Below are 22,391 nucleotides of genomic sequence, written 5' to 3'. Positions count from 1 at the left end.
GGTCTGCAGCCTCTCTCTCCATCAAGCGGCATGAGAACTCAAATTTTTCACAGCACCTTAAATCTAATGGAGACTTTATAGGAGCAACATTTCGTGAGCTGCTGCTAAGGCAAGCACCTTGCATTCATATTTTTGGAGTACAGACTTAAATAGCCTGATTTTTCTATAGTTTCTGTGAAAAATAAGGGTTTAAAATTGTAGTTTATTGTTTTGTTGAGTGTATCTTTCAATTTAATAATGTTTGTTTGGTCAGTTTGTTGAGATAGCATGTTGTATCCTGCTGTTTTGGGGTGTATGTTTAAGTGTGCTTATAAGGAGGAAAAGTCAGAAAAACAGGAGGAGGGGCCGACCGCAGGGGCCCACGAAACAGGAGCGTCGCGTGACCATTCCCCTCAGCAACAGAACGAAGCCCGCGAAGCAAGAACCAATGCTGGGAAAGCCTGCAAAACGAAAACAAATGATAAACTAATAAGAGACTAAGGGGAAGGGGTTTATGAAAAGTATAAAAGAACTGGTTTTATCTTATCGAACTTGCGAGCCAGCGGTGGGGCTATGGCTCCCTGGCCGCCCAGCGTGCTGCAGCACGCTGCTTTACTTATATCTCTCTCAATAAAAAGTTTTAAACATACAGTCAGCATTTTTGACAGTTTCCTAAAGCATTATAAAGTAGTCATGGTGCTTGCTTTCTGTGCATGCTGATCCAGAATAAGATCCAGAATAAACACTCATTCCACCATGCACCTCCTCTTTCATGTTACTTTTTCCTGAGAAACATCATGCATGGTGATTTCCGTTTTCAGTTCCTACCTTCTTACAGATCAGTTCTCTTGAATTGCTGCCTCACAAGTCTGTGAAATGCATTGTTGTCTCACAACCTGAAAAAGTCTTTTTTTTCCTCCAAAAAGTAAATCATCATGGTCAACTCAGCTCCTATGATATTGTTTAACCAACATAAAGACTAGACATTATGAACAGAAAAACAAATTTTGAAAAAATCTCTGAGTGCTCTTTCTGTTCATTCTCTCAAGTGGGCATAAGGTACTGAATACTCTGTTCTCTGTAAATGGATTTTTAGCTTTAAGTACTTGAACAACCTCACTGAGTTAAATGGGACTACTCAGCCACTTCAAGTTAAGCTCTTAAATTTAAGAAAGTGCTTTCTTATTACATTCTCAGCCACTTGGAAATACAACAAGTCAAGGCACTTAAACTTTTTTTTTTCTCCATTTTTCATAAGGAAGAAAAATTTTAAAGATAAAATATTCTTATTACAAGCTGACGTTTTGATGAGAAAAAGTTTTATAATACATTATGGTAACTGTACCTTCATTGCTTTATGCTTCTTTTTTGTACTGCTTAGATGCACTAGAAGATGGTTCTCTTTAAGATACTTGGCCTGTGGACCATGATGTAGGTATAAGTTAGGTAAAGGTAAAAATCTTTTCTAAGTGAATATCTCAACCTTTCCAAATGAAAATATCTTGCCTTTTGAACATAGTCTTTTGCCCAAGGTAAAGTAACCTTGTTTAAAAATATCCCGGGATTGTTGCAATGAAAACCATCGGAACTGTCATTAATTTCAAAATACTTAAAATAAAGCATCATTTTATCTAGTTTATTGGAAAATTTTGGGCAGGCATAATTAAGCTGAGGCACTCCCTTAAAATAATTTTTTAACTGATTGTGACTACCTGTGTCTGCATTGTATATTAAAAGGTTAAAGTTATTTGCTGCAGCTTGAATACATGCGTGGAGAGGAAGAAAAAGTTCTTGCCTTCTCAGATGTTTCATAGGCCAGTGACCTTTATAAATGACAGCAAATCTCTGCTGAATGAAGGATGAGGGGAAAGAGGAAAACATTAAGATATTTTGTCCTACTTTTTGTGGCATGTTGAAAACAATCAGAGTGCCTATTTGTCATGTTCCAGCTTTGTCTCCCTTTTGCAGTAGTATCTGACAGGCTGAATGAAGAAAGTGTAAGTGAAGATGAATTGGCAGAGAGATCACTTCTGGTCTGTCTAATTCTGAAGGAGATGAAAAATATATATAATATCAGGGTGTTAAAGGGAAGGAAACATTAGGATCAAGGGACTGCAGGGATAAAATAGAAATCCTTTGGGCAATATAGGGAACAAATGAATAATCCAAATGTGTTTTTCATAATTTAATTTTCTTCAGTTACTTTGTGCTATTTCTAGTATTAAAATAAGAAGCAAACTGTTTATGCTGGAAAAAAGTAAGCAGGGAAAACAAGCAGAGAAATAATAATTCTAAGAACCAAGAAAAATAGGAGGAAAACTTCCCTAGTATGAATAGTCATTCACACTGTAGAACTGCTTCCTTGTGGAGCATGTGCTTCTGTTTTGATTCATTTAAAACAAGACTGGGAAAAAACTCAGGAGCAGACCACACAGAAAATTTCTGTCTCAGCGATGAGATTTGTGGGATGCATCAACCTGTTTTTCATGGAGAAGGCATATAACTGAAAGTCTAAAAATTGCCTAGAGGTATGGAGAGTTGTGGTGAGGTCCATGGAATGACATCCTGCACCAGGACAAATACTGCCAGGAGTTCAGCATTCAGCTGCCAGTGGTCTGGGAAAGCACTTGGTGAGCCTTGCTAGCCAGTTTCCCTCTTTCCATCACTGTCTAGAGAAGAATTTCCATATGCCATGATGGTGCTTAGCAGGAATCAGGGACCAGGCCTCACATCTTGGCAATATTCTGTCATTCAAAGAGGTAGAAAAGATTTCCAGATAGTCCTGTGCTAGAAAACTGTTGAACGTGTTGTAGTTTTTGTAATGTACAATTGGTGAGCTACTCATCCTGCTTCCTTTCTGTAGTCCAGTGGCATGAAAGATACTTAGGTCACACTTGTGCATACACACAAAAGCTTTCTCGCTCCTTCTCTTTCTGTAGATTCAGGCTGTGGACAACAATGTATAACAATGCAGTAATTTCTAAACTCTCCAGGCAAAATACTGGAGGCAGGCTGTGAGCAAGCCAAGATAGGAAGTTCAAATAGATGCTCCATACCCTGAAAAACCTTTATGGGAAATGCATAGATTACCTCCTGATGAAAATTTCACTACTGTCTTCAGTTTAAAAATGATCGAACAAAATCATAGATCATTAATGAATCAAAGAAAGGGAATTAAAATTCTGATAGCTTTTTAATACTAGCTTTTCACCATTCACTTTAGTGGAACTAATCTTGTTTAACAGTGCTCAATCCGAATCTCTGTCTTCTATTCCTAGAAGAATAATATCATACCTGAAAATAAATCTAGGGCATCAGAGCTACTTGATGTAGTGATTCTTGCTCCAAAATGGTCCCTTACAGGGGGAAAAAAAAAAGAAAAAAAAGAAGAAAACAGCAAATTATGTTTAAAAAACTCTCATGTTGTTGTTTTTTCTTTATTATTTTAAAGTTTGTGTTCAAGATTTTTCCTAATACTTATTGAAAATATTATGGAGATTTTTTTTCTTTACTGACCTTATTTTAGCACACAGAAACATCTGGATATCCACAGGGATATTTTATATCCATCATTTTGGAAGAAAAATGCAGATGCTTTCATTTTGTATACAAATCTGTCAAAACCCCAAAATAGATCTTTTTCAAATAGCTTCAAAAGTAAATTACATCAGTGGTTTAAAATGTGTCATGTAATGTCATTTTCTCTTTCAACATCTATACAGAGTAATTGATCTTACCTCATTTCTGCCTTTTTTCAGAACTGATTTTCTGCCACAGTCCCTGTTATTTTGAACTTGATGCCTGTTCATGAGGAGTAGTCACAAAGACAATGTCAGAAACAGAGGAATGACAATGTCTCATTGAAATTACACTCCCAAAAAATTGATACGAGGGAGACTGTGGGAGGCACGGAGAGGATTGTCTTGAAGATGTAGATGATAGAATCCACATGGCCTGATACTATGGGCAATGTCTGTGACAGCCACTTCATATAGATGTACCTCAAGGCACTCTCTACTGATTTCTTCAGGCACTGTAATATCAGCCTAGGATGGCACTCAGTACTCCGAAGCATATGTTTTGTTCAAAAGAGTTTGATTATCTGCTTATAGATTTTGATTAAACGTGATGATAAAATTTTGGTAGTGGATAAAATGGGGAAGAAAGTAGAATTCTAACTTAAAAATCACACAAAGCCATTAAACTTTATACTTTATTGTAACAGCATTCTAACTATTGGCATGACTCTAGCGAGTTCAAGCAACAATTCTTGATTAATGGCTCAAGCAAATTATCATGGGTAGTAAGTGTAGTATGAAAGTCAGCATGCTGATGGCTGTCGTAGTGGGAAAAAAATTTCAATAACATATTAGGCCCATCGCCTGTTACAAATGTCATAGAATGTCCCTACTACACTCATCTTATTTGATTTCAGGAACCACCAACACGCTGGCTGAAAGACAGCAACTGAGCCTCATTTTTCACACCTTTCCTCCACAGACACCAGTAGTTCATCCATCCTGAGGTGACATCCCATCCTGTGCAGGCAAAAGGTTGTTCCAGAGATTAGATCACTGCTAGCCCAGGACACATCAGAACCACCTTCAGCCTCATGTTCATGATTTTTCTGGTGGCAGGGAACTTACTCTTTTTGTGCACTCTGCTGGGTTATTCCAGGAGTCTTCATCTCCCCCCACAGAACTGTCTGGGGTCTTGAGCTTCCCTGTCCTTGGTCCCCTTCTCTTCCTCTTCTGCCTCATTTCCTTGCACACTCTTGACCACAAGTAAGATTTCCACTGTTGCCTCCGCACTGCTGATTTCTGCCCCTTGGCTTCTCCTGCACACTGGGCTTTCATCCAGGACAAAATCTCATCTTGCCTCTCTAGCTATTCATTTGCAATCTCAATGGTAAAAAGAGGTTTTCTGTTTCTTTGCTGCAAGGCCCTTGTCACACTACCACCACTGTAATGCCCACTGTTCAGGCCAGTATCAGACATCACCTTCAGCACAGATCACTCATTAGATTCATGCTTTTATAGAATAACCATGTCTGACAAAATCTCCTTCTTAAGATACTGCCTTTCTTATTCATGATAGAAACGCAGATTTCTTATTTCCGTATCCTTTGTTTGAGACCTCAACCACTGCAGGTCGCTTTTCTCTGGCCTCAAAAAACATGTATTTGCCCCAAGGATGTGGATTCAGAATGCAGCTGCTGACAGTATTTGCTGACGTTGTGACACTGTCCATCTCCATTACTGTAACAGTCAGCTCCCACTTCTCTGCTCTAAAAAGCATTCACTACATCTCTCCACTTGTAGAGATCGCAGGCTGGTTCCTATTGCTTTGCCTTTCAAACGTCATTTGATATTGAAACAAAGCTCCCAGAATTGTCTCAGTCAGTTGAGCCACAGCCATAGTTCAGGAAGAAATTTTTCTCTTTTCTGCAGTAAAGTAATGCTTTGTTAAGATCCAAAAGTAGTCATTCAAATCTCTCCCCTTTTGACTCACATGGGAGAAAAAAAACTTCACTTTAATACTTTTCCCTCTGTAGGACAAAAAGACTCTTGATTGGGTACTCTATTATTACCAGTCATAATCATTCTGTGGAAAAAATAGAAAACTTGCCTTGTCAGCACAATGACATTCTTTCTTAATAGCCTTACTTAAAAGAGTAGTTAAGGATCACTATCCAAAAACTTTCTTACTCTATGACAAAAATTACATTTTGAAAAATAAGATAAAAGTGAAAAGCTACTTTTTCATCCATCATGCATTCGCTCACACGTAAAAAGGTGAAAAATGTCTTACTTGGAGGTAGATGTCACTTCAGAAAGCTTTTATTCACTAATTACACAGTGGTTTTGTAGCACACAATGCCAATTCTTTGGTAAATTTTGGTTTTAAAAACCCTCCAATTTTAATGAAATAAAGTTGACAGTTTTTTCTAGAATTTCTGGGTTAAAGTATTTTCCATAGCATTATAATTTTATTAATGTTAAAAAACAATTGCCATCTATAAATTTGGTTTCTAAGTTTAAAATATTTTCACAAGTTCAAATTGGACACAATAAATTAGGCTTAAAAAATATATATATGTGTATATATATATTTATATTCACATTAGCCTGGAATTTTCTTTATAAGAAAAAGCATCCAAAGATTTGGGGCTTGCCTCAAAATTGCAGTGCTGATACCTGGGATGTCCTACAAAATAGATTTTGTGGGGTTTGACATGTCTGCAGTAAATTAAGTGAGCAAAAGCCTCCACCAGAAAGCAGCTATATTTGAGGTGCAGCAGTTGCCTTTCTGTCCTCATGGAACGTAATGCTTAAAGTTGTAGGAGTGAAGTTAGTCTTGAAATTTTGTGTTCCTCAGTTTGCAGTTGTCTAATGATGTGGAGATGATATCTCCTTTCACTGTGTAGACTGCCAGTTTTTTGGGACAGGAATTATTTTAACAATACATATATGTCATACCTACAGTAACAGGACTCTAGGCAGACTGTAGAAACAGTCTCTCAAAGTATGTACTGACAAAAACTAAGAAAGCCTCAGTCAGAAGTGATTTTGTGATAACTTAAAGGTCATATTTAATTTTAAGTCATTTCCATGTGTTGTTTTCATTAATTCCCCTGTTCTTTCTTCCAAAATGTCTTTCCTTGTAAATAAAATTGAAGGCCATGTTGCATTCCTCTCTGGAAAGCCTGCACTGTGTTCTAGGTGTTCAAGCTGACTTGAACCTCAGCTTCAGTATTTGGCCTAGACTTCTCTCAATAATAAAAGTGAAAGTCTAAGTGTTCTAAATGAATTCTACTGAAGAAATACTGCAGATTTCTGGGAAGATTTTAGTTTTAAGATGGTTGGATTTTTTCCTCCTTTTGAAAATGCCAGAATGAATGAATGAAAGGTAAATCTAATTACACAGATTCAGCCTTAGTAACCAGACCTCAATATAGTTTCTGGCTGCCCTGCAGTAAGAATAGGTAATTTTCTTATTTGAAGTTGCATACAAGTTTTGTCTTTTTGATTTGGAATTCCAGCAAATTTTACCTTTGTGAGTGACCTAAACTCTCAAGTTATTCTTATGAGATATCCTCTTTTTCCCAAATATATTGCTAAAAATAATATCTGGGTTAGATTTGGTTCTTAGAACTTTGTAACACACACAATTTTTGACTAAAGGTACATCTTTCTTCAGGTGTTGGACTCCAGTGGCAACTATTATTTTAGTCTAACCACAATTTTTCAGCATCTCTCTCTGCTAGGCTCTGAAAATGCAAACATCTACCCTATTTTTAATGGAACAGAATAGCTACCATGTGCAAGATTTATTGTTTCTCCGTTCTGCAATTAGACTTTTATATCTTGTTCTGATTGGGAGTTAATGCTTATGAACAAAAGATTTGTCTGTTCCTAGTTACACCTGCTCCCTCATCTCATGACAAAAAGCTTAATATTTTATTATGATCTTTTCCTTCTCATCTTAGAAATATAATAACCTCCAGTCTCTTGCTTCCAAAATGTTATAAATTTCGTTGCCTGTAGTCCATATTGCCAGAGACATTCATTAAATCTAGATGTTAAACATCAGGTAAGACTGAACAGCTCTGAGAGCTGACATCTAAGTTGGAGCTTGTTTCATATTTTATGTTGAAGCAAAATGTTTCTTGTAGAAATCTCCCAGATCATCACTCTGCCTCTTCTGAGGTTTTTACAAGGACATACTTCTCAGAAAATCTTCTGATATGCAAATAGAGCTACCCATATTTCAGCAGTAACACAGAGGCCAACAGATTAGTAGTTAGGGTCTGTCTTTTTTCTAAAGCTGTGAGGAAAAATTCTTTCCTAGATCTAGAATAGTTAGTGATGGCAATGCAGCTTTGTAAAGAAATCTGTATCTTTGTTTTCACATTTGGTTTTCATAGGGCAAATTGAAAAAGATGGATACAAAAGATGAACACCATATATATTGAAACTGAAGGTCCTCTCTTGTTTGCATCAGTACCATGCAGATTCCTAATGAATTATTTATGCCAATAAAGGAGGAGAGTCAGGCCCTCTGCATTAGCATCCATAGGCAATATTTTAAAAGCTGCATTCAAAGGCCTGTGCAACATTTATGACAATTTTTTGTCTGGCTTCCATTTCTTGTTATTAAATAACAGGAATTTATTCCATTCCTGTCATGAAATAACTGAACACAGGAATATGTCCTGTCATCCAGAGAATGAATTATCTGGAAGACCCTAGGTTGGATTGACAATAGCAAGTACAGAAATACAACTAGAGCCACACTGCTATTGATGCCAAAGGGGCTTCCCTGTAGGAGTGTCCTGTATATTTAAGAATTCACTTTCTACAGCTCCACCTGAGAGCTGCAGATTTACTCACAGAAGAGCAAGGCCGTTCAACTTATCTCTCCTGAAAAAGATGACTGGCATATTAGAAACATTCTGGGGAGAGAAGGTGTCAACATGTCCAGCGTGTTAGCAGTTTGTTCCTTCTCGATATGGTTATCACAGGAGTCTAACTGCTCTGATAGAATAATTGTGATTATTTTATATTACAACACATACAAATTTAAAATAATCAACAATGCAGGGATTCAATTTTTGAAGGAATAATCACTTAACTTAAAGTTAAAGTAACTCCCCAGAACTGCAAAAACTTGGTCAGCTATGAAATAATCTGACCTTCTGAATCCTAGGTTTTCAAACTGGGGACCTTGATTAAATGAAATAATTTTAAAAACATAAATTTCTTATTTATTATTTGAATGGTTTCTAGAAAATTATCTCCAGTGAAAAATAGTGTTTTCCATTTGTTAAATAGTAGCTTTTGGTGGTTGTAAAACTGTTTTCTAAAAATAATAAAGAAACTAACACAGCAAGCAGTTGCATTTGGAATTTCTCTGTGTTTTCTTCCATTGCAAGTATGTAAGTGGCACTTACTTTTTAATTCAAAAAATTAACGCATACTCTAATTCCCTTTTGTATGTAATAGAAACTTTTGATCAATCTTTTTTAATTAAAAAATATAGATTGTTTGACTGAATTTTTATTTCCCATGGCAAAAAAATAATTACATCAAAACTTGCCCAGCAAAGTTTTCATGCTCTTATGTTGCCTTCTTTGATTTTTATGGGCTGAACTTATGCTTACAAACTTACACGAACTTATCTTTACCAACCACATAATTAGATGTTAAAATGCAGCCCTGCAGAAAAGGATTTGGGGGTGCTGGTGGATGAAAAGCTGGACATCAGCCAACAGTGCACACTTGGAGCCAAGAAGGCCAATCTCATTCAGGGCTTCATCAAAATAAGTGTGGCCGGCAGATTGAGAGAGCTGATTCTGCTACTTTGCTCTGGTAAGACCTCACCTCTAGTACTGAGTCCAGCTCTGAAACCTTCAACACAGGAAGGACATGGACCTGAAAGAGTGGGTCTAGAAGAGGACTAGGAAAATGATCAGGGAGTAGGGTTGTTCAGGCTGGAGAAGGGAAGGCTCTGGGGATACCTAAAAGTGACCTTCCAGTATCTGGAGGAGACCTACAAGAAGGCTGGAAAGAGACTTTGTTTGCAAAGCCTGTAGTGATAGGATGAGGGGCAATGTTTTTAAATTAGGGAAGAGTAGACTTAGACTGGATGTCAGGAAAAAGTTCTTTACCATGAAGGGAGTGGAAAAATGGAACAGGTTGCCCAGAGAGATAGTGCAGGCATCATCTCTGGAGATATTCAAGGTGAGGCTTGACTGGGCACTGAGCAACCTGATCTAATTGAGGATGTCCCTGCTAAAGGTCATTGCTAGAAGACCTTTAGAGGTCTCTTCCTACTCAAATCATTCTATGATTCTATGATACAGATGACAACGTGTGTTTCATGATCATATTATATACATAGGAAGGTACGACCCTTTTACAAAAAATTAGTCTTCAATAGGTGATTAAACTACTGCTTTCTCCTGTTTTTGTAAACAATGAAGAAGAGATAAGTGAATTATGAAGCAAGCCCCACTGCATGGGGAAACTGCTGGAATGCAAACTCTTATGCCTGCTGACTCCTCCTGAGTACTTGGGAATGAGGCACTAAAAGATTGAGAGGTGAGCTGAGCTCATTGCTGCTTGAAGATACTGAGCCAGTTGTTCCTACTTTTAAAAGCCCTGAAAGCTCTTCAGATTTCGCAAGGAGAAAAGCCTGAGAAATGGGAGGAAAGGAAGACCAACCAGCTTCTTAACAGGGCATCATACTCCCTGGGCCTGGGAGGAGGTCTAGCCCTCTAAATTATGTCTTATTCTGAGGCTTTCTGATAATTTTCTTTAGTATTTCAATTACATCTATCCCCAGAGGTTTCAGATGTGTTCTCTGTATAATTCAAGTTCACCCTAGGTCTCTGTGACTGCATTTCGATTTGGATTTTGCAGATGAGTTCTCCTGTTTGTCTTTCTGATGAACCTTATTAAAGAATTTTTTTTCACAAAGTGTTTCACAGAATTGTGGCACTTTGCCATTGTTTTTCTGCCATCATACATCATACTGTGTAGCTCCAAACTTCACAGAGAAAAATAGTCACCATTTATTTAGCCACCACATTAGACAACTCTGCTTCCACAGACAACTGCACAAATCTTAAATTTGCTGACACTAAATGATGGTTGTTTCTGTTCTCACCCTTTCCTTCCCTTATCAGTGCTCCTACTTCTGTCTTTCCAATTTTTCCAACTCTGTCCCCTCCCCTTTCCACCTCTACTGCTCATCAGATCTTCAGATTTTTGGGAGCCAGAAAATGTTCAGCTGGAGTTAGTGAATTAAAGAGGCTGTCAAAGAGAATAAAAAAAAAAAAAAACAAAAACAAACCAACCAAACAAAAAGGCACCAGTAACGGTAGGAGCCTGGAGAACAAGTTGGAGTGAAAATGGAGTAGTCACCATCTTTTTGGAAGTGGACAGTGATTAGCTGTTAATTCTCAGTATCTTTCAGGACACCACACCCTAGAAGACAGTCAGGGAATTATAGCATCACTTTTAAGGTTCTCGAATTACTACAGAACCCTTCTGGGTTACTGAGAGCCCCTTCCATAGCACAGTTTTCCCATTAGCAAAGTCAGTCCTGCCTGCCCTTGTCTACAGTGCCTGGCACAATATACTGTACCTTTCAGTGCTTCCAGTTCAACTGTTTGTACAGCACAGCTGCAAACAGATTAGCAATAAAAAAGTGTAGGATGAAAAAGAAGGAGGCTTACGTGTTTGTTTTCTTTTAAATTCTGAACAAACCTAAAAGTATTTTGCTAACTCATGGAAATCTTGTTACTTCCTAAAAAGTTAGAAGCAAGCATGAACATGCTTATCAAGAAAATGAACGCAAATGTTCATTTAGGGATGCTCACAAGTATGTTGGAAGGGGAAAGGAAATGTAATTCCGGAAAGCAAAGAAGTGTAATTTATATCTATATCATGCAGGCTAGCCCTGAAAAACAAAACAAAACCACAACAAAACCAGCAGCAGGGAGAAACCAGGAGATCTCACTGCTGTATTTGGTATAACCCCCTAAGTGAGATTTATTCTGCAACAGGAGGAAAGGAAACAGGGAGTGTAGATCAGGAAAAAAAAAGGTGAGGGAGATTAGAGACAATCTATGTTACAACAGAGGAGGAAAAAGGAGATTGAAATGACTGTTCTGAAGAAATTCAAAGGTATTTCAATTATTAAAAAATTATTATTTTGAGCCAATGTTCTTTACTGATCTAACCTGGAGGGAAGAAACATTTGCTTAAAAAGATTTTAGAGCTAATATCTATCTTTTTTTCATAATTCATATTTCATGGATGGCTTCTGAGACTAACTGATCTGAATGTAGCCTGCAAATGTCTGACACCTTGTATAAATTTGCAATATCTTAATGGATGCAATGTAATTTATTCACCAAGTAGAAGGGGTTGCACTGGGAAGTTCTTGTTCACGGGAAGGTGACTTTCTTCACGGTTCATGGGAAGGTGTGAACTGGTATTCCTGTAGTAAGGAGAGGGCAATGAAGAGAACTACTACTTGCAGTAGTTCTATGACTATGATTTTATACATAATCTACCACCTCATTCAAATTACCATTTGATGGGCTTTGGGATTTTTCCACTTTCTTGGAGTCTGGGTTTTAACACAGATGATACTGCAGGAGTGAATGGAAGGCACAATGTCATCAAATAATTCCTGCTTTGTTTTATATGTTCAGTTTTACTCAGAAACCACTCCTCCTGATACAACATTGAGAAAAGGGAAATATTAATTAATGCACTTAATTATCACTCTAACTAACCAGGATGTCTGCATGGATGAACAAGGAACTCCTGGACACACTTAGGGGTCACCCAAGATGTAGAGGAGGCTAAGGTACTCAATGACTACTTTACCTGTCTTCTGCTTCCAACCTCCATGTTACAGAAACCAAAGGCAGGAACTGGGAAAAGGAAGATCCCCCCACATCAGGTGAAGAACCCTCTAAAAAACCTGAAGGTTAACAAGTTTATGGGACTTGAAAGAATTCTCCTGAAAGAACCAGTGGATGAAGTTTCAAAGCCACTGTCCATGGAAATTGGGTGAAGTACTTGCTGACTGGAAGAAGGGGAAGAATATCCTCCATTTTCAAAAATGGGAAAAAAGAATACCCAGGGAACAACAGGTCAGTCAGTTTCACCTTTGGAATCTCCTGATGGCCTGGCAAGATCATGAAACAGATCCGTTGGAGACTCTGCTAAGGCAAGCAGATAACAAAGGGGTGATTGGTGACAGCCAACACAGCTTCACTAAGAGCAAATCCTGCCTGACTAATTTGGTGATCTTTTATGATGGGATGACAGCCTCAGTGGGCAAAGGAAGAGCAACAGATGTCATCTATCTACCTGGACTTGTGCAAAGAATTTGACACTGTACCACATGACATCCTAGTCTCTAACTTGGAACAATATGGATTCAATGGATGGGACCACTCATTGGATAAGAAACTGTCTGAGTGGTTGCACCCAAAGAGTTGTGATCAATGGCTCTGTGTCCAAATAGAGATGTGTGATGAGTGGTATTCTTCAAGGGTCAGTACTTGGACCAGTTTTATTTAATATCTTTGTCAGCAATATGGACAGTGGAATTGAATGCACTCTCACCAGGTTTGTTGATGATACCAAACTGTGTGGTGAAGTCAACATACTGGAGAGAAGAGATGCAATTCAGAAGAACATTGACAGGCTTGAGAAGTGGGCTTTGCAAACTGCAAAAATTTCAACAAGGTCAAGTGCAAGGTTCTGCACCCGGGGTGAGTCAATTCCATGCACGAATACAGGCTGTGAGGGGAAAGAATTGAGGACAGCCCTGAGGAGAAGGACTTGGGGGCAGTGGTGGACAAGAAGCTTAATATAAACCATCAATATCTGCTTGAAACCCAGAAAGCCTTCTGGGGTCCTGGGCTGCTTGGACAGGGGCACTCTGAGCTGGGTTGGGAACATCGTCTCCCACAGCATTCTCCTGAAAAAGCTCTCCGCCCAGGGCTCAGACAGGACCATGCTGTTCTGGGTTAGGAACTGGCTGGAGGGCCGGGCCCAGACAGTGGTGCTGAATGGTGCTGCATCCAGTTGACGGCCGGTCACCAGTGGTGTCCCCCAGGGATCAGTGTTGGGCCCAGTTCTATTTAATATCTTTATTGATGATTTAGATGAGGGGATTGAGTCCATCATCAGCAAATTCACAGATGACACTAAGCTGGGGGCGAGTGTGGATCAGCTGGAAGGCAGGAGGGCCCTGCAGAGGGACCTGGACAGACTGGAGAGTTGGGCTGATTCCAACGGGATGAGGGTCAACAAGGCCAAGTGCCGGGTCCTGCACTTTGGTCACAACAGCCCCATGGGGAGCTCCAGGCTGGGCACAGAGTGGCTGAGAGCAGCCAGGTAGAAAGGGACCTGGGAGTCTGGATTGACAGGAAGCTGAACATGAGCCAGCAGCGTGCCCAGGTGGCCAAGAAGGCCAATGGCATCCTGGCCTGTACCAGGAACAGTGTGGCCAGCAGGTCCAGGGAAGTGATTCTGCCCCTGTACTCAGCCCTGGTGAGGCCACACTTCAAGTACTGTGTCCAGTTCTGGGCCCCTCAGTTCAGGAAGGAGATTGAAGTGCTGGAGCAGATTCAGAGAAGAGCAAGGAGGCTGTGAAGGGATCCAGAACAAGTCCTGTGAGGTGAGACTGAGGGAACTGGGGCTGTTCAGCCTGGAGAAGAGGAGGCTCAGGAGAGACCTCATCACTCTCTACAACTCCCTGAAAGGAGGGTGTAGCCAGGTGGGGGTCGGTCCCTTTTCCCAGGAGGTGTCCCTTTCCAGGGACAGAAGCTAAAATTTATTTATGCTAATGCACATAGCATGCGCAATAAACAAGAAGAACTTAAAGCTCTTGTCCTACAAGAAAACTATGATAAAATTGCCATCACAGAAACATGGTGAGATGCATCCCATGATTGGAGTGCTGGGTTAAATGGCTATTCAGAAGAGATAGGCAGGAAAGGAGAGGAGGGGGTGTGGCCCTCTATTTTAGTCAAGGTCTCAACTGTCTTGAGTATTTTAATGATGGTGATAATAGAGTTGAGTGATTATGGGTAAGAATCAGGGGGAATGGTAACAAGGCAGATATCATGATAGGGGTCTGTTATAGACCACCCAACCAGGGAGAGGGGGTTGATGAATTGTTCTGTAAGGGGCTGGGTATGGTTTCAGATTCGCTTCCTCTTGTTCTTGTGGGAGACTTCAACTTACCAGATGCCTGCTGGAAATATAATCCTGCAGACAGGAAGCAGTCCTGGAGATTCTTGGAGCGTGTGGAAGATAACTTCCCAGCACAGTTGGTGACTGAGCCAACTAGGCAAAGCTCACTACTAGATCTACTGCTTGTGAACAGGGAAGGACTAGTGTGAGATGTAAAGGTTGGTGGTTGCCTTAGACAAACTGACCATGAGATGGTTGAGTTTTCAATTCTTGGGCAACTAAGGAGGGAGATCAATTGAACTTCCTCCCTGAACTTCTGGAGGGCAGACTTTGATATTTTTAGATTGCTCAGTGGTATCCCCTGGGATATAGTCCTCAAGGACAAAGGAGTCCAGGAAGTCTGGACGATCCTAAAGAGGGAAATCCTTAAGGCACAGGCACAAGCTGTACCTGTGCATCTTAAAATGAGTCAGCATCATACCAGACCAGCTTGACTGAAGAAGGTGCTTTGGGCAGAACTCAGAAAATAAAGGAAAGTCTATCAACCGTGAAAGGAAGGGCAGACAACTTGGGAAGATTACAAAGATACTGCAAAGATATATAGGAAGAAAATTAGAGAGGCCAGATTGAATTAAACCTGGCCAGTATCATTAAAGAAAATAAATACGTAAATAGCAAAAGAAGAGCTAGGGAGAACCTTCCCCCTCTACTTGACCTGAGAGGGAAACTTGTGACTGAGGACATGGAAAGGCTGAGCTGCTGAGTGCTCATTTTGCCTCAGTCTTCGTCAGTGCCAATTGCTCCCTGAGGGTACAGCTCCCTGACCTGGAAGACCAAGATGGGGAACAGAATGAAGCCCCCATAGTCCGGGAGGAAATGATCAGTGCCCTGTTGTGACATGGATGTGCACAAGTCTATGGGACCAGATGGGATCCACCCAAGGGTACTAAAGGAGCTGGCAGAAGTGCTCACCAAGTGCTCTCCATTATTTATCAACAGTCCTGGCAAACTGGGAATGTCCCATTTGATTGGAAACTGGCAAATACAATGCTCACCTACACGAAAGGATGAGAAGATGATCCAGGATCCAGATCCATAGGCCTCCCAGTTTGACCTCAGTGCCAGGAAAGGTTATGGAGCAGGTCACCTTGAGTGCCATCACACAGTACATTACAGGACAACCAGGAGATCAGGCCCAGTCAGCATGGGTTTATGAAAGGTAGGTCCTGTCTGACTAAACTGATCTCCTTCAACAACAAGATGACTCGCCTACTGGATGAAAGATCTGTGGACACTCTCTACCTGGACTTTAGTAAGGCTTTTGACACTGTGTCTCACAGCATTCTTCTTCAGAAACTTATGGTACTTGGACTGGATAAATATACCCTCCACTGGATAAAAAAGTTGGCTGGATGGTCAGACTGAAAGAGTAGTAGTAAATGGAACTAAATCTGGCTGGTGACCAATCACGAGTGGTGTCCCCCAGGGTTCAGTGTTGGGGCCTCTTCTCTTTAATATCTTCATTAATGATTTGGATGAGGGGATTGAGTGTACCCTCAGTAAACTTGCATATGGCACCAAACTAGGTGGCTGTGTCTATCTGCTAGAGGGTAGGGAAGCCTTACAGCAGGATCTAGACAGGTTAGACCAATGGGCCAAGATTAATTGTATGAGGTTTAACAAGGCCAAATGCCAGGTATTGCACCTGGGTCATAACAACCCCATGGTGAGTTACAGGTTGTGGTTAGAGAGCTGTAAGTTGGGAAGGGACCTGCGGGTATTGGTTGACAGTTGACTTAAGTGCTCATTAATCTTTAAGTCCTGTCTGCCTGATTCAGACCTGTCATACTAGCTTACAGCTAAGGAACAAGGAGTTTCCCAGCCATACAAGGGTCTGGCATGGAGGACTGTCACATTTGGACACACTACTGATTCTTACACTCCAAATACTATTTTCAAGAGTTCTTATTGGTGTTTAGCACAAGCCCAAACAAAGTTTGAACATCTACATTTGGTTCCTTTACTACTCTACCCTTGCACACAGGTATGTCTTGCTGAGCTTGGGACTAGTATGTTTTTTTTATGGCCTTCCATCTTCCCCATCTTGTATGCCAAATCCTATCTTAATCCTACAGTCATAACAAGCAAATTTACTATGCCATATATCACTGTTAGGTTAATTCAAAATTAACTGTATTTCAGTACTGGAAGCAGTGGTAAATTGCCTTTAGTCTACTGAAGCCTTCTATTTCTCCCCATATGACTTCTAGGTATCTTAGGACCAAATCTTTGCTGGGAGAACAGATAAACCTTTTACATTCAACATTTTTGCGTTTCTAGATTTTTTTACATTGAAACAATTCTGAATGTATTCTATATTCTTATATAACTGAAGCTCAGGAATTTGGGTCCAAACTTAGACCTTATTACATATGATCAGAATGATCATATATAATAGTCATATAATCTATGTCATTAGAGTGAATCCATTTGGTTGATGCAACAGACAAACTAAAAAGAGAATAATCCCCAAGACATGCATACAATGTACCAGGAAAGGACTGATAGCTGAAAGCATTGTAGTGAATTTCTAGCAAAGATCTTCAGTGCTCAGACAGAGCCTGCAGCATTATGTTTCTGAAATTCTCAGTTAAGTTTAGGTCCTTATTGTGTGCAGGGGCAATGTGCCCACAAGAAGACCTAGGATGTTCATCCACACTGAAGAAAAGATAATTTTGCTCAGTACCTGATTAAGGTTGGGCTTTAGGCTTTGGCAAGGGCCCCACAGGAGGAAATACACTAGAATAGTGCAGTCCTCAGAGGTGCTGCTCAGTTTTGCCTGGGAATAAGGGCATTATTGTTATTTTACCTTCAATGGTTGTCAATCTCTGTACTAACTTCCTACTGGGTGGTCCCTCCACTCGAGTTTAAATGCTGGTAGTGCCCAAGAGTGAATTTAGGCCAGAAACAGAAAGGCCCAATAACACTAAAGTGCACAGAAATCTCTTTATCTTCTCCAAAATTATGAAAGGCTCAGCCATTCCTGCTAGCATCTGGAATTTAATTCCCAAGAGTCTGAAAGAAAATGATATCCCTGCTTCAACTCCATTTCTCACTGGCTAGCTAAGCATAGAGATGAATTTGTGCCTACATGTTCTGAACCTAAGCTTTAAAGCTATGAAGGCACCCTCTGTCATACAGAGCAAGTAGAAGCCATGATCTGTCGTTCGGTTTCCTCCCACAGTTTTGCTCTTCTCATCTCCATTTTCTCCTTAGTGTAGTTTTTTTCCCCACACTATTAAGCTGTAAGTATTTGACAGAATGACAGTCATATAAGACAGTTTCTTGCTGTATCCTCCATCCTTTACGTGGGTGGATGGATTCCTGTAATTGCGGCTAGTTTAAATCAGTTACTGTCAAATATATACTTTTTCCCCAGATATTTTGAATTTTAAAACTACCTATTACCTATTTAAAATTAATACAAGCTTTGAATACACACAAGTCCATGTAACTTTTCATTTTTAATTTGAATCTTTTCTCCCTTGAGGAGCCTGGAATTCTTCATTAATTTAGCAGCACTGACTAAGGAAAAAAAACCAACAAACCAACAAACAAATGTCCATATATGTCCTAGATTTTCCTCCAGGGAATACCTTTGGGAGTTTACACTTGAAAAAGAGTATCTCTCATTAAGTTAAGCTGTTCTGAATTGTAAGAAATGTTTCACCATTCAGTAAAAGTCTAATTTAATCCCCATTGAATGCCAAAGAAATTATCTCATTTATTTCAGTAGGCTCTGCAACAGACTGCTCTTGCAAATAGTTTAGATTTGCGTGGTAGCATTTCTCAAACCCAGAAGTGAGTTGAATAGCAGTATCCGCAGAAGCAGGGTGAGGATTTCTCCTGTGCAGAGGAAACAGAAACAATTGTCTGCATTACGCAGAAATGATTTGTGATTGTTTGTTAGGATAATTCAGGTAACTGCAATACAGAGACAGCAGCAGCCAGACATTTGATCAGTCAGCAAATGCAATAGGAAAGGCAGAGTTTGAATTTACTTATCTTTTATGAAAACAAAAATAATAGGTAAGTTGGTTTCACCCTCATGCCCTAGCACGGCTCTAGCAGCTCTCTGTAGCAGGAATTCATTGCTTGAATCTCGGTCTTTATAATTTACTGCTTCTTGCTACTATGGTCTTATAAATGAAACTGGGCTAGAGTACTGGTAGATAACAGAAAAGAAATGTGATGTCAGCCTTCAAAAGGAGAAAGATCATAGTAATTACTGTCAAGGAAGTCTAACTTCAATCCCTTTTAAAATACTCTAACGAATAAGAGTTTCTAACCATTTAGAAGATAGCAGAGGCATTAGGAATACGCACAGCTAACAAAAAGAAACACTTGCCATTAATTTTTAACAGAATTACCAAATGAGAGGACTATGACATATGCAATGCAGGACTAATAATTTCATGCCAAATGTTATATTTACAATCAAGTCTTAAAATTAAAAAGCTTCAGTCAGCTTGAGTGTGGACCCCTGGGGAACCCTTTTGTTTAGCCTGCCCAAAATGGATGTCTGAGATTCTTCTTTCCTACTTGCACTGCAATTTAAATACTGGTAAAAATGGGAGGAGTTTGTTACCAGTTGCTTCTTTGCATTCATGTCAGTTTGTCTTAGGCAGCCAGTCATTCTCATCCAAGGAGTAATATTATACCAATCAGACAAACAGAAAAAAAATGTACAATTGTTGGGAAGAGTGCAGTGGACAACACACAGATTAATATAATCGAAGTATTGCTGTTTATTGAGAGCAGCGGTAGCCTGCTCTAAATACAGTCAGGCTGATAACATAATATAAGAATATTGCTAATTGGTACAACACATTCTTCATATGCCACAGTGCACTATCTAACTGGTTAAATGCTATTGTTTATGTGCTGTCTATGAGATGCTTTCCCATCCTGTTATTCTTTTCTGCTGCCAGCTCCCTTATCTTTTGCCTGTTGCTGATCTTTTAGTAACCTTGCAGCTGGGCCTTAAGGACCTTAGCTCACTCTGGCTAAATCTAAATAGTCAGGATTGCTCACATGTCCATTTTCTTCCAAAAATTCTCCAAACATACAATGTTTATTGAATATTGCATATCTTTGCAATGTCCTTCACAGGGCAAGATGAAAACGTGTTAGACAGTGTTAATTTGGAAGGGGTAGTAATACAGATCATAACAGAGAAATGAGGAAAGAAAGATGCTTAGAGATATCAGGATAAAAATGTGTGTAGAGCAGTTCAAACAATGCCACCTAATAAATGATCTGGAGAGGAATGGCAGCTATTGAGTTGTATAGAGGGACTAGTGGGTTTAGAAACAGAAGAAATTAAATTAAGAAAGGGCAAAATTTAGGTCACATATCAGGGGAGTCTTCTTAATAGTGAGACAGAAGATTCTGCAATGGAATGGTCTATACTCACCACTTTTTAAGGTAGAAGCAAATAAATCTGTTCTATCGAGAATGTTAGCATGTAGGAAAATCAGGTTTCATATCCCCATTTTGTAACCTCTAATGACCAGGAGGATTATTTCAAGAAATCTGAAGTTTATAGCAGCCTTCCCTTTCTCTGTGGCTTGATGGAATAAGTGTCCAAACACTTTTTTGTTGTTGTTGTTGTAACACAACTGAGGAATCCTTAGACAAGAAAGTGTTAACAGGTCTTTTTTATCTCATTTATTTATAATTTGTGGTACAGCACCATCTTGCAGTTCTGTTACACATTAGATCCCTGTTAGCTAAATGTTGTCAAGAGATACAATGAAAGTTATTTCTTTACCCATGTTCCTTAATAATTTAAATGCAATAGAGGATAATACAACGAATAGGTATTACAAATGTGTGTGTGTAGAAGCGAGGTAACACCGCCATGGTGACAAAGTAATGTAAGATAACTGGTTTTCAAGTTTGCCATTTTTTTTGTGTTATGAATTCTTAAGAAATTCTACGCCTACATCATATGATGAATAAGGTTTAGTTATGTGCCTGTCTCTGGAAGTGTGTATCATCACTAGGATGTGGCCTGGAGCAAGTCAGATGTGTCTCATGTAAAGAATTTGTACAAGGCACTGTATCTGCTGTATAAAAAATATTTGGACATCCTTGTGCTATGATTGGTGAAAAAACAAATATGGATAACTCAACAAATCTTCTACCTTTGCTGTCTAAATGCAAGGCAACATATAAAGATTGTGTGTTCTCCACTGAACCCAAAAACTCCTTATGACCATTCATTTCTGTAAGACCAGAGATGTCTTTGAGGGGGGAGAGATGATGCACAGTCTGTGAGTGCAAGACTGGCGTCTGTACATCTCACCTTGAATTTAAATCCATAACTTCTGAAAGAGGTTTTCCTCCTTTCTAATTTTGTAGCTACTACTCTTAAAGGGTCTTTTCAGATTCAAAATAAGAAGTGTTTTTTCACTACTTTCTTACTCGTGGTTATACTCATACATACTGTGATCTGAGGTATAAATGCTGCGGAGCCATCATAAGTCCAGGGGATTTCCAAGGATTTTTTCTAAATTAACAGTTCTGGTAATTGAGGTCAGATCTGATTCCATGCATGTAACATGGATTTTTAAAGATCCTAAAGAAATCAATTACCCCACTATTTTCTAAAGCTGTTCTGAACTTTTTTTAACTGCAACGATAATGCATTTATATAAATTTCCTCTCTTTTTCAACCCTCATTAATAATGCAACCTTCAACACAAAGGGCTGTCAGTGGTGTGGTTCTATTCTCACTCAGAGAAGATAAATAAACCCTCTGTTTATAAATGCAAGAGCCAGCACATGCTGAAAGCAGTGATAATGTGACATGAAGGTATTCCTCCAGGTTGTTTTGCTTGATGCAATTTGACGCCACCTTGCATGTGATATTCTCTCTGTTCATATTGTTTTCAGTATTCACTGGCAACTACAAAGAGTATTTTTCAAGCTTGACAGAAAGGGATTCAAGGTCAATATTTCTCTTGCACTTTCCAGGACAACGCTATTATATAATATTTCCTACTGATGGACTGCCAAAAAGTGCCAGACTTAGCCCAGTTATCAAAAAATACTTTTTATTACTTATTGTTTTAAAAGTCATGCAAAGACATAGTTCCTTACTTCGTTCTGTCAAACTGCTAAGCTTCAGATAGAATACTTATTTTCTTACTGTTATTGATATAGTGATTCATGGTCTGAAACAAACTGGCAACATACTGGAGTTTCAGGAGTCTAGGCATAACTAATTGTGAATGGGAACTGGGGAGACTAGTGGTTGACAGGTTAACAGCTAGTGGCTGTTAAGATGAATGCCAATGGGAGAAAAAATTCCTAAGGGTGCACAGATTCATGTACTCCTGCTTGGATACTTTCTCCACTTGAAAGCATAGTCAAAGCTTGAATGTTTAGCTGTAGGGTTTAAGTTTGTCTTAATGTGAAAGTAATTCATACAGCCTACAGACTTCCAACTGCATTGCTTGCAACCTGGGCAACTGAAATATGGGAGAAACAAAGTTAATGATGAGCCAGTTAAAAACATGGTTCTTGAAGTATCTACAAGAACAAAAGTTCCTATTGATGTCAGTCATTCATTTCCACTCCATACTGTATAATTTAAAGAAGGTAAATGCAGTGACT

Source organism: Heliangelus exortis, chromosome 2 (genome assembly GCF_036169615.1).
Source record: "Heliangelus exortis chromosome 2, bHelExo1.hap1, whole genome shotgun sequence".
NCBI classification, from domain to species: domain Eukaryota; kingdom Metazoa; phylum Chordata; class Aves; order Apodiformes; family Trochilidae; genus Heliangelus; species Heliangelus exortis.
This window is presented reverse-complemented; position numbering follows the sequence as displayed.